This window comes from Eumetopias jubatus, unplaced genomic scaffold, assembly GCF_037043125.1.
Source record: "Eumetopias jubatus isolate StellerSeaLion01/CBP00866 unplaced genomic scaffold, mEumJub1_p1.0 scaffold_5, whole genome shotgun sequence".
Lineage (NCBI taxonomy): Eukaryota > Metazoa > Chordata > Mammalia > Carnivora > Otariidae > Eumetopias > Eumetopias jubatus.
The window spans coordinates 149,434,541-149,449,253 of record NW_028274811.1 but is presented as its reverse complement, the minus strand read 5'-3'; the positions used below and the strand labels follow the sequence as shown (position 1 = coordinate 149,449,253).

Below are 14,713 nucleotides of genomic sequence, written 5' to 3'. Positions count from 1 at the left end.
TGCTAGAACAATTAAATGTCAATATGAAAAAAAAGATCTAGACGCAGAACTTACACCTTTAACAATAATTAACTCAAATTAGCTCTAAATGTAAAATGCAAAACCATAAAACTTCTAGAAGAGATTTTAGGAGGAAAACCATGAAAACTTGAATTTGATGATTAGGTTTTAGATTCAACTGGAAAAGTATGATCCATGAAAGAAAAAGCTGAATTCATAATTTGCATTTATTAAAACTAAAATCTTCTGCTGTGTAAAAAACACTGTTAAGAGAATAGAAATACAATGCACAGGCTGGGAGGAAATATTTCAAGACACATATCTAATAAAGGATTTATATTGAAAATCCACAAAGAAGCTTAAAACTCAAAAATTAGAAAATAAAGAACCCAATTTTTAAAATGGATAAAAGATGCAGACACTTCCCCAAGAAAGATTTACAGATGGCAAGTAAGCATATGAAAAATCCTCAACATCATTTTTCATTAGGGAAATGCAAATCCAAACAATAATGAGATATCCTGACATACCTATTAGAATGGCTAAGATGGCTAGAATTGGTTAAAATACGAAACAAAAAACTGATAATATCAAATGCTGACAAAAATGTGGAGCAACGGTAATTCCCATTTATTATTACTGAGAATGAGAAGCGGTACAGACACTTTGGTAGACAGTTTCACAGCTTCATATATAGCTAAACTGTTTGGACCACATGATTCAGCAACCATGTTCCTAGGTATTTACCCAACCATTTGAAAACTTTGGTCCACACAAAAACCTGCATTGAAACTCTAGCCATAATCATCCCAAACTGGAAGCAACCAAGATGTCCTTCAATAGGTGAGTGAATAACCAAACTGTGGCACTTCCATACAATGTGATTCCATTCTGCAATTAAAATAAATGAAATCTCAAGTCACACAAATGCATGGATAAAACTTAAATGCATACTGTTAAATTAAAGATACGAATCTGAAAAGGATAGATAGATACTTTATGATTCTGATTATATGATATTCTGGAAAAGGAAAAATTTACATAAAGACATTAAACAAATTAGTGGCTGCCAAAGGTTTAAACTGGGAGTGGGGGAATGTATGTGAAGCAAAGGGTTTTTTATAGTAGCAAAAGTATTCTGTATGATACTGTAATGGTGTATACATGATGCTTTACAGTTCTCAAAACCCATAGAATTTGTGTAAATAGGGAGCTTTAATGAATACAAAAAATATTAATCACTTAAGAGGTCATGGGATCCCAGGATGGAATGCAGACTGTGACAGAAGAATCTAACTGTATTACAGGTGAAACATCTTCACTTAAGAGGCAAGAGGAAAGGGGCTGAAATCAGCCACTCCAGAAATGAGTGGGGCCTGTAAGACTGAGGACAATGGAAACTGTACATAAGCACTGTGCTCTAGTTGATAACGTGTTTCCCACCAGGGTACACATTACCAGTTCTGAAACCACTGGACATCTAGCCTGGAACAGAATAATTAAGGAAATGGGTGGGGATGGTAGCAGCCAGGTTTCTCACTGTTGGAGTGGGAGGCTGGAGATAAGCACAGGGAAGAGGCTAGAATGACCCAGGTAGTAACAGATTAGAGCTGAGATACAAACCCATGTTTGTTTGTTTGTTTTAATATTTTATTTATTTATTTGAGAGAGAGAGAGAGAGAGTGAGAGCGAGAAAGAGAGAGAGAGAGCATGAGCTGGGGGAGTGGCGGAGGGAGAGGGAGAAGCAGTCTCCCCATTGGGCAGGGAGCCCCATGCGGGGCTCGATCCCAGGACTCTGGGACCATGACCTGAGCTGAAGGCAGACACTTAACTGACTGAGCTAACCAAGTGCCCTCATAAACCCATATTTAGCTTAATATAGATACAGATGGCTTCATCAAGAAATATTTATAGCCAAATGTTTATGCATAAGTTAATATTCTCATATATATTTCCTTGTTCCATCAGATGAGAGCACCTAAGAACAACACCACCCTGTAGCAATAAACACATCTAGCACTCACATCCTGGTTTCTAATACTGCTCTGCAATGAGAGGATGCACAAGAGGGGCCTTGAGCATCTGGTAGAGTACAAGAGGCAAGGAAGTGCTAAATAATAATATAATATAATATAATTAATTAATTAATTAAACACTATGACCAGGGAATATATCAAAAAGTCAAGGGAGACAATTAAAAGAGCTCCCAATGGTCAAAGCTGAACCAATTTGAGCAAAAAGTGAGTAAAGTCTTACTAGATTATGACCCAAAGTATAAAATAAATATCCATGACTCCATAGTGAAATAAATGATTGAATACCTAAATTAATGGGAGAGAATAGACAAGTGTCGCATGCAGAAGAATTTCAAATAACTTATAGGGATACTCTCTTCTCAAAGAGATGGAGCATGACTCAGCACTCTAAAGCAAGTGACTTCCTTCCAAGAGAACAGTATGAAGGGGTGGGAGTAACTTTACAGTAAAGAAATTCAATTATGACCTCCCCAGGTATTCAAAGTTACTGTCTGCTGTGACAAGTCACGTTGACAGTGTGTCCCCTTGATATGATATGGTGCAAATGGTACTTAACACCTGTGGTCTGTCTCCCCAGAACCTATAACCCCAGTCTGATCACGAGAAAAACATCAGACAAATCCCAGTTGAAAGACATTCTGCAAAATACCCAACTAGCATCCCTCAAAACTGTCAAGGTCATCAAAAACAAGGAAAGTCTGAAAAGACAGTACTGCCTAGCAGAGCCTAAGGAGGTAAGACAACTAAATGAAATGCAATATCCTGAACAGGATCCTGGAACGGAAAAGGGGCATTTGGTAAAAACTAAGAAAATCTGAATAAAGTTTGGGCTTCAGCTAACAATAACATATCAATATTGGTTTGCTTAAATAAGCTATAAAAATATACAATCAATGAATGCCTTAATCTGTCATTTGCTTTATTTACTTAATTCTTACTGAAGTGAATCGTGTAAGTTCTTCTTTTAAAGAAGAAAATTCTTCCCGAATCCAGAAAATTCTGGAACATTATAAAGAACACCCAACTGATAGAAAGCTGCCCAACTTACTCACAAGTCTCTTCATTTGAGACTGTGTCCTAAGTCACAATGGGTATAATTCATTTCAGAATCATTAATACACACTCTTCTTCATAGGCATGCAGACATTTTCATTTCCTGGTTCTAAGTTTTCAAGGTTCATTGGAATGGCACCTTCAGTGCATATTCTACATGAGCAAAATCCCCTTTTTTTAAACAAAAACATTTCAAATTATTTTAATCCTATTTTGGGTTGGCTTTTGTGTAAGCTTTTTGCTACATAGCCTTAGCAAACAAGAGTTCATACCCCATGACTGTGAATAGTACAGACTCAACATTTATTTCATTTGTATGCTAAGGACCATATTAAATTTTATTTGAGGGTCATCTGTTGTTTCACGTAATTCTCCCAGTAAATATTTCTCTTTTGTCAAAATAAGATCTGATTTCTCTAACAGCAACTATCTGCTATTCCCTTCCAGTATTTGAGAATGATTGAAAGGTCCAGTTTGATAGGATATTCCATCTTCGGGAAGATCCAGAAAACAGTGTGCATAATTATTGCTTCCATTGCTCCAAAAAATGTCACTATGGGTATAATTGAGCCATGACTCCCAGTTTGGACTTTCACCCAAAATTCTGGTTTGTAAGCTCTCCTCTTTACTAATACAGAATTATGAGTGCCTTTACCATAGGCCCTCAACTATCATTTAAATCAATGTCTAAAATTGAAAGTGGCTTATCTTGTCTTTTCTGTAAGTCAAAACCCATACATATTACGATGGATTTAAACCAATGACATAGCCACTTCTTTTGATGTCCCTGTTTTCTTTTGTATGGTAGTTAACACCACATATAATAAATGTTAGTTTTCAACAGAGAATTAGTCCTAGGTACAATGTAGTTTGAGTAATATTTACTTTTGTAAACATTTATGTATGATTCTTCCTCTCACTTTATTAGTCATTAAAATATGGATCTCACTTGAATTTTCCATCCTTGATAATGTTCATATGCTTCAATTTTGGTCTATATTCCATGTTCAACCATTCTATCATTTAATTTTGAAATCACATCTACAAAAGTAGGACATTTCTATTGTTTTCTTTAAATATTATACTAGTGGCATCATGCTAACAAAACACATGATCATGCTTGCTAAGTATTGAACTTAATATGCTTTAAGAACATTACCTCAATGTATTTCAATGTTCACATAGCTTTCTTGAACACTGCTGGTTGTTTGCTCTTTATGCAGACTTCTTTACATGGTAATAATTACACTTGTGGGGCGCCTGGGTGGCTCAGTCCTTAAGCGTCTGCCTTTGGCTCAGGTCATGGTCCCAGGGTCCTGGGATTGAGCCCCACATTGGGCTCCCTGCTCAGCGGGGAAGCCTGCTTCTCCCTCTCCTACTCCCCCCTGCTTGTGTTCCCTGTCTCGCTGTGTCTCTCTCTGTCAAATAAATAAAATCTTAAAAAAAAAAATAATTACACTTGTGTGATTTTTATGTGCAAGGGACGTTTTGTGTTCTTATAATTAAGAACTTGGATGTTTCCAGGCACAGATAGCATCTTGGCCAAAGCTAAGTCACAAAATATAGAAAAGTTACAAAACAAAATTTGCCTTCTTTTTTTTTAGTTTTTATTTAAATTCCAGTTAGTTAACATAATATTAGTTTCAGGTGTACAATTTAGTGATTCAACACTGTCACAGTACTAGAGTCCTAGCCACAGCAGTCTGACAAAAATAAAAAGAAATACAGGGCATCCAAATCAGTAAGGAAGAAGTCAAACTTCCACTATTTATAGATGACATGATATTCTATATTGAAAATCTAAAAGACTCCACCAAAAAATTGCTAGAACTGATACACAAATTTGGTAAAGTCACAGGATACAAAATCAATCTACAGAAATCTGTTGCATTTCTCTACACCAAGAATGAAGCAGCAGAAAGAGATACCAAGGAATCATCCCATTTACAATTGTGCCAAACCATAAAATACCTAGGAATAAACCTAAACAAAGAGGTGAAAGAGGTACTCTGAAAACTATAAAACACTGATGAAAGAAATTGAAGAGGACACAAAGAAATGGAAACATAATTCCATGCTCATGGACTGGAAGAACAAATACTGTAAAATGTCTATGCTACCCAAAGCCATCTAGAGATTTAATGCAATCCCTATCAAAATACCAACAGCATTTTTCACAGAGTTAGAACAAATAATCCAAAAATTTATATGGAACCAAAAATGACCTTGAATAGCCAAAGCAGTCTTGAAAAAGAAAAGCAAAGCTGGCGGCATCACAATTCCGGACTTCCAGCTCTATTACAAAGCTGTCATCATCAAGACAGTATGGTACTGGCACAAAAACAGACACATTGATCAATGGAACAGAATAGAGACCCAGAAACAGACCCTCAACTCTATGGTCAACTGATCTTCGACAAAGCAGGAAAGAATATCCAATGGAAAAAAGACAGTCTCTTCAACAAATGGTGTTGGGAAAACTGGACAGCTATACACAGAAGAATGAAACTGGACCACTTCTTTACACCATCCACAAAAATAAAATACTTTGCCTTTAAACCTGAAGTATAAAAGTTGGTTTCTGTACTTTCTTTTTCCACTTGAAATAATTTTGATGTAAAATACTGAGTTTTCTGTCACAGACTTACCAAAGGGAAAATCAGAATCATCAGTTTGATCAGACTGCGTTTGCTAGAAACACTTGCACACTGTCAAGACAACGTGCTGAGGTCACCACCTTCTTGCCCAGTTTACTAATGTCACAAAATGTCACTCTGTCTTCTAGCAGCAGGCTGGGGTCCATCTGTGGCTTCTAGTTGTGGATGCGATAAGAATTGGTCCTTTCTATTTTCAGTATTTGATCAAAACCACAATCTTCCCTTAATATGAATATAAAGAGATTCTATCTGACCTCTTTAAGTTTTCTATTTGCTGGGAAATAATTTTCTTGCTCATTTTCATTATTTTTTCAGTAATTAAATCTGACTATAAAATTTATAATATCCTGTTTGCAAATTTCATGGGAGTCACAGTTGACAAAAGTCTGTTTAATTTCCCTGTTTCCAGATTATTTTTTAATCTAAGCAGAGCTCCCTCTTTGAAAAATTTATTTCTTTTTAAGCTCTTCATTTCTGAGCCCCACTTATGTATTTTCTGTTTCCACACACACACATACACACACACACACACACACACAAATTAACTTACATTTACTCTGCATGATCTAAAGTAACCCACTACTTTATAATACATATTTCAGATTAAAATACACAATGAAATGTTATCTGAATGTGTACATTTGAATAAACTTCCATCAAAATATAAATTAAATAATGAAATGTGGAAGTCTATAAATGTATTGAAATAATATTAAGAATTTACAATTCTAAAATACTTGTATTCTCTCAAAAAAAGTTATTTTTCTTCTGTTTACACCAATTTTTTAATTAAAGGTCAAACACAAGTCATAATAAATTCAAGAATTTTATATCAAAGTTATATAAATAAAGCTATAATTATGTCAATTTTTAAAACTATAATTTAATTGTATTAAATGTTTTTTTCTTTTCTTATTAACATATAATGTATTATTTGTTTCAGGGGTACAGGTCTGTGATTCATCAGTCTTACACAATTCACAGCGCTCACCATAGTACATACCCTCCCCAATGTCCATCACCCAGCCACCCCATCCCTCCCACCCCCCTCTAGGTTTTACAGATATCTAGAAAGTTACTCACAATCTTGCCATTTGCAACGACGTGGATGGAACTGGAGGGTGTTATGCTGAGTGAAATAAGTCAATCAGAGAAAGACATGTATCCTATGACCTCACTGATATGAGGAATTCTTAATCTCAGGAAACAAACTGAGTGTTGCTGGAGTGGTGGGGGGTGGGAGGGATGAGGTGGCTGGGTGATAGACATTGGGGAGGGTATGTGCTATGGTGAGCGCTGTGAATTGTGCAAGACTGTTGAATCACAGACCTGTACCTCTGAAACAAATAATGCAATATATGTTAAGAAAAAAAAAAGAAGAAGAAGACAGCAGGAGGGGAAGAATGAAGGAGGGGAAATTGGAGGGGGAGACCAATCATGAGAGAGGATGGACTCTGAAAAACAAGCTGAGGGCTCTAGAGGGGAGGAGGGTGGGGGGATGGGTTAGCCTGGTGATGGGTATTAAAGAGGGCACGTTCTGCGTGGAGCACTGGGTGTTACGCACAAACAATGAATCATGGAACACTACATCAAAAACTAATGGTGTAATATATGGTGATTAACATAACAATAAAAAAATTTAAAAAAAAAGAAAGATACTCACAGTTCTAATGTTGAAATCGTTCTAGATGCCAATGAGAAGACTTGCCATCATGCTTCCCATCATGGCCCAGTATACTCCTACACTTCCCTAACTCCTCAACCCCAACTAGCTCCCACACTGCAAAGTCTGGGGCAACTCAAACCCCTCTTTTGGCACTCAGAGACTCCTTTGCTCTGAAAACACACAGCCGATGTGGAGAAGCTTATTTAGGGGCCTGATGGTGTCAGCCACCAGGTAAGAGGTCCAGGGTTAAGGGCCAAGCTGTGCAGAGCCAAGGGACAGGTGCTGAATGGGAGAGGTGCCATGTGTGTCTGTCTGTGGTTGTTCCATGCACAGCCCAGCATAGGGCACTCTTGCCCTGGTCCAGGTGCAGCACTCTCTAGGTGTACCCCCTACAGAGCCACATGCACAGGTGACGAGGGGCCATGCACAGTGATGCTCAGGGAGGGATCTTTATAAGAGCCAAAGCCATGATGTCCACAGCCCAGATGTCTATTGAGAGTAGGATAGCCTAAGAATTTGTTGTGCATAGAACAGAATACCAAGAAGCCAAGGAAATTCAAGAACCACTGGCAACAATGCAGCGACCATCACTCACGTAAGGGGAACAGAAGAAGCCAGACACAGAGGGAAACATACTGATGGACTCCATTTACCAAGAACAGTGCTTGGGCTTAGGATGCTGCCTGTCAGGTGGAACTGTAAAGAGAAGCCAGGAAGGGGTCTCCACAAAGGTCAGCATGTTGATGGTCTTTATGGGGAGGGGAAGGCAGTGATTTGGAGGGGACATGGGGGCTTTCAGAGGGCTGGAAATGTTCTTGCTGTGGTCTGCACATTTGCGATCCGCCCAAATTCATATGTTAGAAATGAACAAGGTGATGTTATTAGGGGGTGGGGCATTTGGAAGGTGATTAAGTTCCTAAGGTGGAGCTTGTAAGTCACCCGGTTGGTACTTTGTTATAGCGGCCTGAGCAGACGAAGACACTCTCTTTTTGAATTCACTGGGCAGTGACCAGGTGTTTCATGGGCCTGTTTCACAGTGTAATTTCGTAAACACCACATTTATGCTTGTGCACTTCTCTGTGCATAATACTTCAAGAGAAAATGTTTTTTTAAGTGAACGGAGGGTTAAAAAAAAAAGGAGAGACGCTCTAGACAATTGATTTAATCATTCATTCAGCAAATATTTATCGACACTGTGTGCCAGGCTCTTTGCAAAATGTTCAGAAGCAAATTCAGCATCAGAGGCTCTACTCTGTCTGGTAAGCCGATGTCCCTGGACAGTCCCTCATCTCTTCCCAGCTGTGGCCAGAAACACAGCCAAGGCAAGACACCCGAATCCACACCTTGCGACCCAGAGCCTGCCCTTCCTGAGAGTGGCCAGGATCTGTGTTCTTTCTAATCAGACCCTAAACAGAAAATGCAGGCATGCGTCAGTCACCCTGTCAGCATCCTTCATTAAGTAACCTGCAGCCTCATGGCCCTCATTCCCCACAGGGGCAGGGGATGTGAGGAACACACGGCCGCCATCTAGAACTGGCCTGGTGCAGAACCCCCTAGAATGAGGTGAGGAACGCTGGATTTCTCAGATCTCCCTTGTTCTTAAAAATCTGTCAGTTTTGGGTGGAGTTTCTACCATCTTAATTTTGAATTTATTATTTAAGCAAGTGATCTTGGTGATGAAATTTATTCTTTATTGTTTTTAAAGATCTTATTTATGTATTTGAGAGAAAGAGAGCAAGCACGGGGTGGGGGGGGGGGCGGAGAGTGACAGAGGGAGAAGGAGAAGCAGACTGCCCACTGAGCACGGAGCCTGCCTTGGGGCCCGACCCCAGGACCCTGAGATCATGACCTGAGCCGAAGGCAGACTCTCAACCAACTGAGCCACCCAGGTGCCCCCAAATTTAAAATACAATATAAGAAATCATTGCTCATACTTCCAGTGGGACAAAACACCACACATCACTACTCTTCTTAAATCAATATGACGGACAACTTACTTTCTAATGGAACAAGCTTCTTGATAATCCCAAATGGACACCAAAAGCCAGGTTTATATCACAATCCCCACAATCCTATTATATTCAGGAAATACAGAAAGACTGTAGGCTGTGTGTAGCTGAAATTCCAGATCCAGTGCAGGAGATCAGTTTGCCCTCTGCCAGAGAGGCAGATGAGATGAATTCAAATCCTCTAAAACACCATGGATGGGTAAATTTCATAAAGCAGCTCAATTGTAAACAATCACTTTTTGACTCTAGCACTGAAACATCCTGCAAATTCCTTCTGCTCAGGAAAGTCCAAATACAAAGAAAACTTACTAAAAAATGAACCATACTTGAATCTTTGTAGACTATCTGGTATTATTAATTTTTTTTTCTTCTAATTCTCAATATCTTTCTCCATTTCTCAATATCTTTCTACAGCATTTAGAGAATGCTTCAAAACCCCCTTGTAGCTAATTTAATACCTACGAATACCCCCACGGACATTATAAAAAGATTGTGCACTTTAGGGGGTTAAGTACATTTTATTACAAAGATACAGGCTCAAATGTCTATAAAGGTCTATTATCTGAAGAACACTTGCCCTGTTTAAAACTCTGCACCTATAACAGGTGATTTTAAAAGAGCACATTATTAAGTTAAAGCCTGCCACCATCAATAAAATAATGTTTAAGTACAATTCAAAGATTTAAAAGTCAAGAGAATTAGAAAGAAAGCTCTAATTTCAGATTTGTATTTATAGAAAGCCCCTTTTAATGGAATTATTATTCACATAATCTCAGATTTCTTTCATTGCCGTTCACTAATATTATCCCAATTAGAAGTCCTGTTCTTGCTCTTTTGTATAAGTTAAAACCACTCCTCGGAGGAACTCAAAGTAAATAAGATTAGTTAAAACTAATCTTCGCAATCCCCACTGAAGTCAAACTGAAGCGGACATTTTGCTTCTTTGCATGTAAGAATGCGAATCATGACAGGAACCTCAGGGGAAGACGGTGACCTGAACAAGGCGAACCTGTCAAGGTGTTTGTGGCTCACGTGTTCCTGGGTGTTTCCCACTCGCTGTGTCAGCGCTCCTTGGCTGTGTGTTGGCAGGTCGCTGGCAAGTAGGCTTTAACCCCAGTGCGAGGGTCCCCCCCTGGTCAGAGGTCTCTCAGAAGCTTGCATATCACCCCCTAAAGCCATGCACTAGACCAGCCCTGCTCACTGGCATCCTGGCGTCCGGGCAGGAGGAGGGCAGGGAAGGGAAGGTGAGTAGGAGGGGAAAAGAAACAGAAAAAGGAGCAGAGCCGCAGGGGGAGGGGAGAGATGGGAGTGTGCAAGAGGAGGGGGGAGGGGAGAAGCCCTCAGCACCCTGCCCATTCCCAGCGAAGTTCCGGAAGCCTAATCCCAGAGAACAGTTTGCTTAATGGGCAGCCAGCCTGTCTCAGTGGCTTATATGTAGTGATTTAAAAAAATGTATACATCATCAACCTGGTCATCCTTATTATAAATTCTAACAATCCATTTATGTACACAATCATGTTATCTGGAAAGAAATTCCTATTTTCCTATTTTCACATCTTTGTAATTTTAAAATTCTCATTACTATGACTACTTTTAGTATCATCGTTACTGAAATTCAAGTGCAATAGTGTATATAAAATCCCGAATGCAGCACCTTGAATAAGAAGGCATTCACTTATGTGAATTAATGGATCACCAGTGAGGGGCAGGTTCATTCGGCCAGTGCTGTTCTCACAGACCAGTCACTGGTACCATGCCCATGAGCCCGAGGAGAGTCTTGGTGTTCCAGAGCCAACAGTTGTTCCACCAACCCCAGGAAGTTACAAAGCAAAAGATGATCCTCAGAGGACCAGGTCATCATTGGGAGCACTCACCCAACATTATGTGGTTACTTGGTACGTTATCATTTGAGAAGACTCCACAAAAGGTACCATCCCTGTCACTCAAAGGAGGCTCCACGTCACACCACTAGCAGGATTTGGTGCCACAGGAAATAGGGTTTATTGGAAAATCTCAAAGGTGGAAGTGATGGAGCATGTGTGATGCTTTGAGTTCATCACATGCAGAGGTGTGTGTTTCCCATGCAGTAGGCAGGGACCTCACCCCTAGAAAGCTCCATGCTTTCACCAAACAGGGACCAAGGGACATCTATGCCACCCTAACAGTGGAAGCAACCTGGCTGGGGAAGGGTGGACCTCTGAGCGCTCGGGACCTAATAGCTTGTTCATCCATTCAGCTGCCGGACCTGCTAGAGCCGCTCTCTCCAAAAGCATGAGGAAATGAGTGTCCAAGTTGCCCAGATTTGATGGGGGAGAATGGTGAGCAGGCACAACAACAGAAATTTCCATCAACTAAGCCTTCTTCTAACTAGAGTTTCTTTCTGTATCACAAGACATAATATCGCCTAATGTCTTGTTTTGAAAAATAAATACTCCTTAGAAGCACTGACATGGTAGCCAGGAGGCAGGGCTACCATTGGAAACACTTTGAAAAGACCCTTTCTAGGATGCCGTCCCAGGAAAATAGTCAAAAACACAGACAAACATTTGTGTACAAAATGATCACAATGGGATGGCTCCTGAAAGGGAAAATGAGACAGTTTGAACGTATAACCCTGGGTTGGAAGCCCTGCAGTTTGCCCTCAAGATGAAGACCGTGTGGCCGTGGCATTTCCAAACAGTACTGAAGAATGTAACCATGCTCAGAACAAACTGCAAAGTGGGAGAGAGGATGAAAGATAAGCTTAATATGAAATGACCTTGTATATACTTTGGAAAGATATAATAGGACATCTAGAAGAAAATTAAGGATTTCAAGATTAATAATGATTTTTTTGTGTGATGGGAAAAGCGTTGGTGTTTGTGTTCTTTTTGCACCCTTACATATCTTCCGACTTTTCAATAATGAACATTTATAATTTTATCACCAAGGAAATGATATTTCTAAAAGGCTCTGTGGATTAATGAGATGTTCTGTGTGAGGGGAGAGAGCACCTGCCCTGGATCCAGTCTCTGCTCACATCGCGGCTCAGCCCCTTACCAGGATTGTCTTGCCCACAGGCTTGCCCCACTGCACTGTCAACTACAAAGCAGGGATGAAAAGCATTCCACCTCATGGGGTGCTCAGGAGGCACAAAAGAATATACACGGAAGTATGAGGGAAAGGGTGGTCATTCAGCTGTATACCCTGAATAGGAGTGCATTATTCTAACAGAGATGAAGAAGTCCTTTTTTTCAGCAAGAGTCTCACAATGGAATCGAACCAGTAATTCTAAACACATGTCTCACTGCACGTGCACAGGACCATGAAGATTTCCTGAAGACGTGAAGAGGAGCAGGTGAGCCATGTGCTGGGGTGTGGGCGCATCATGGAAAGGAGAGAGAAGAGGAAAGTGGCAAACCCAGGTGGCCCCAAGTCAGACCCAAAATGGGCTCTGAGCCTTTCTAGGAGCATTGAGGGTGTGATGGTGAGTGCTGTGTCTCCTGCCCCCTGGCTTCCCCATCTGCATGGCTCAATCAACATAAATCTATTTTCTATTCGTTCTGGAAACCAGGTGTCCAAAATCCATGTGTCAACAAGGTGTGTTCCTTTCTGAGGGGTCTGAAGGAGAGTCTGTTCCACACTGTCCTGCAGCTTCTGGTGTCTCCAGCAGTCTTTGGGGGGGCCTTGGTTTCCAGATGCATCATTCTCGTCTCTGCCTGTCTTCTCAGGGCCTCCTCCTCCCTGTTTATGTCTCTTGCTCTTCTCTGTTCAAAGGACACTGCCATTGGATGCAGGGTCGACTTGAATCCAGGGCGATCTCATCTTGAGATCTTAGCTACACCTGCAAAGACTTTTAGTCCAAATAAGGTCACATTCTGAGGTTTCCAGTTGGCCATGAATTTTTAGGGGGGATAAGGGGGCACCATCCCACCCACTGTGCTGAAAAGCACCCATGCTTCAAGAGGAGGCAGAGAAGCGGCACACAAGCAGTGGCCCCAGCCCCTGACCTCAGCATCCCCAACCCCCCAACAGCTGCCCTCTTCTGGGCTCAGTGAGAACATTCTGCTGATCCCTTCCCTTTTGGGTCCAGCCTTCTGGAAGCCCCTTGCAAATCATTCCCCCAGGGCAGCTTCCAGGCCCTAAATTTGCCCCAGCGCAGAAGCCAGTGAGGAGAGAAGAGGAAGGATGGAGACAGGAAATGCCTTGCCTTCTGTGCAGCAGTGCATGCTCTCCCTTGGTCCCCCTCCTCTGTCACACAGGCTGAATACCACTGACCAGAGCTGATGCTGGCTTGAATCGTCAAACTGCATTCACTGGAAATGCAATGGCATGGTTGATTTCATGCTGAGTGAAAATTCACCGTAACTCTATCTACTGTGCTGCCAAACTGGGAGTTACACAGCCTCCCTAATTAAAGAAATTTACCCCATAAAGGCCTTATTTATAACTTTTCTAGAGTCCTTTGGCATTAACCCTAAGCACAATGTTAGAATCCAATTCTTCAATGTCAAAATATTAGAGTAATAATGAAGTTTGGAAAACTCTGTTGACCCAAAGGTATATCCACTTACAGTTGTAAGTGTAATTATTTTTCTTGGATACACTTCTGCAAGGTGGGGGATGGTTCCAAGGTGTCAAAATGAGTGATTTTAATGCTAGAGCCTTAAGAACATCCCTTGGCTTAGAGAGCGTGTGCTGTGGGGAGCGAAAATCATCCAAACAGATCGATAGGGCTCAGCGCCAGCATCCTGAAGCCTCACTGCTCCTGTAGAAGCAAATCCAATCTCCAACAATAATGCTGACATGTGAGCCCCGGAACTAAATCACAGGAAAGTTTCCAGGCAGCCTATTCAGCTGCCACTTAGTGCAGGGAAGTCCATTCCTTGAGTCTGGTTCCTCAGCCAGCACACATTTAAATCTTTCCATTTTCCCAACTTTGTCTTGAGAAGGATTTTTGATGGGATTCTTTCTTATCATTGCTTTTCATGCATTCAGTGCAAATAAAAATGTATGATGACAATTAGATACGTTAGAGACAATGCAGTGTTGATAACTGGACTAAGCATGTTCGGGAAAGATGCTTCTGGAATCTTATTTTAAGAGGCTACTCACTTCCTGGGATGAACGTGACTCTGTTCCACATGTTGAAAGCAAAAGTTAAATAGAATAATTATTTCAGACAAAAAGGGAGAAGGTACTTTAAAAGAAGTCAGCTCAAGCTCTTCCCTGCACCTTTCAAACTAACTGTAGCTGAGTAAAACTTTTATCATTTGGGTAGCTGGCACCAGACTCTTTTAGAAACGAAAGTGT

The 14,713-nt window shown here is 40.6% G+C and overlaps 1 protein-coding gene across 3 annotated transcripts in view; it reads right to left on the bottom strand.

Moving 5' to 3' along the window:
* The window catches only part of MED10 (mediator complex subunit 10), a 135,910-nt gene that overhangs the window by 48,316 nt on the left and 72,881 nt on the right, over window positions 1-14,713 (bottom strand). The window contains exon 9 of one of the 3 annotated variants that reach the window (XR_003612215.2): window positions 773-891. The exons of 1 other annotated variant lie outside the window; for it this stretch is intronic. The gene's annotated coding sequence lies outside the window, so the exon portion shown is untranslated. Of the gene's footprint in view, window positions 1-772; window positions 892-13,616; window positions 13,717-14,713 lie in introns of those variants that run through there. One more of the 3 variants, XR_003612214.2, reaches the window with a different exon arrangement.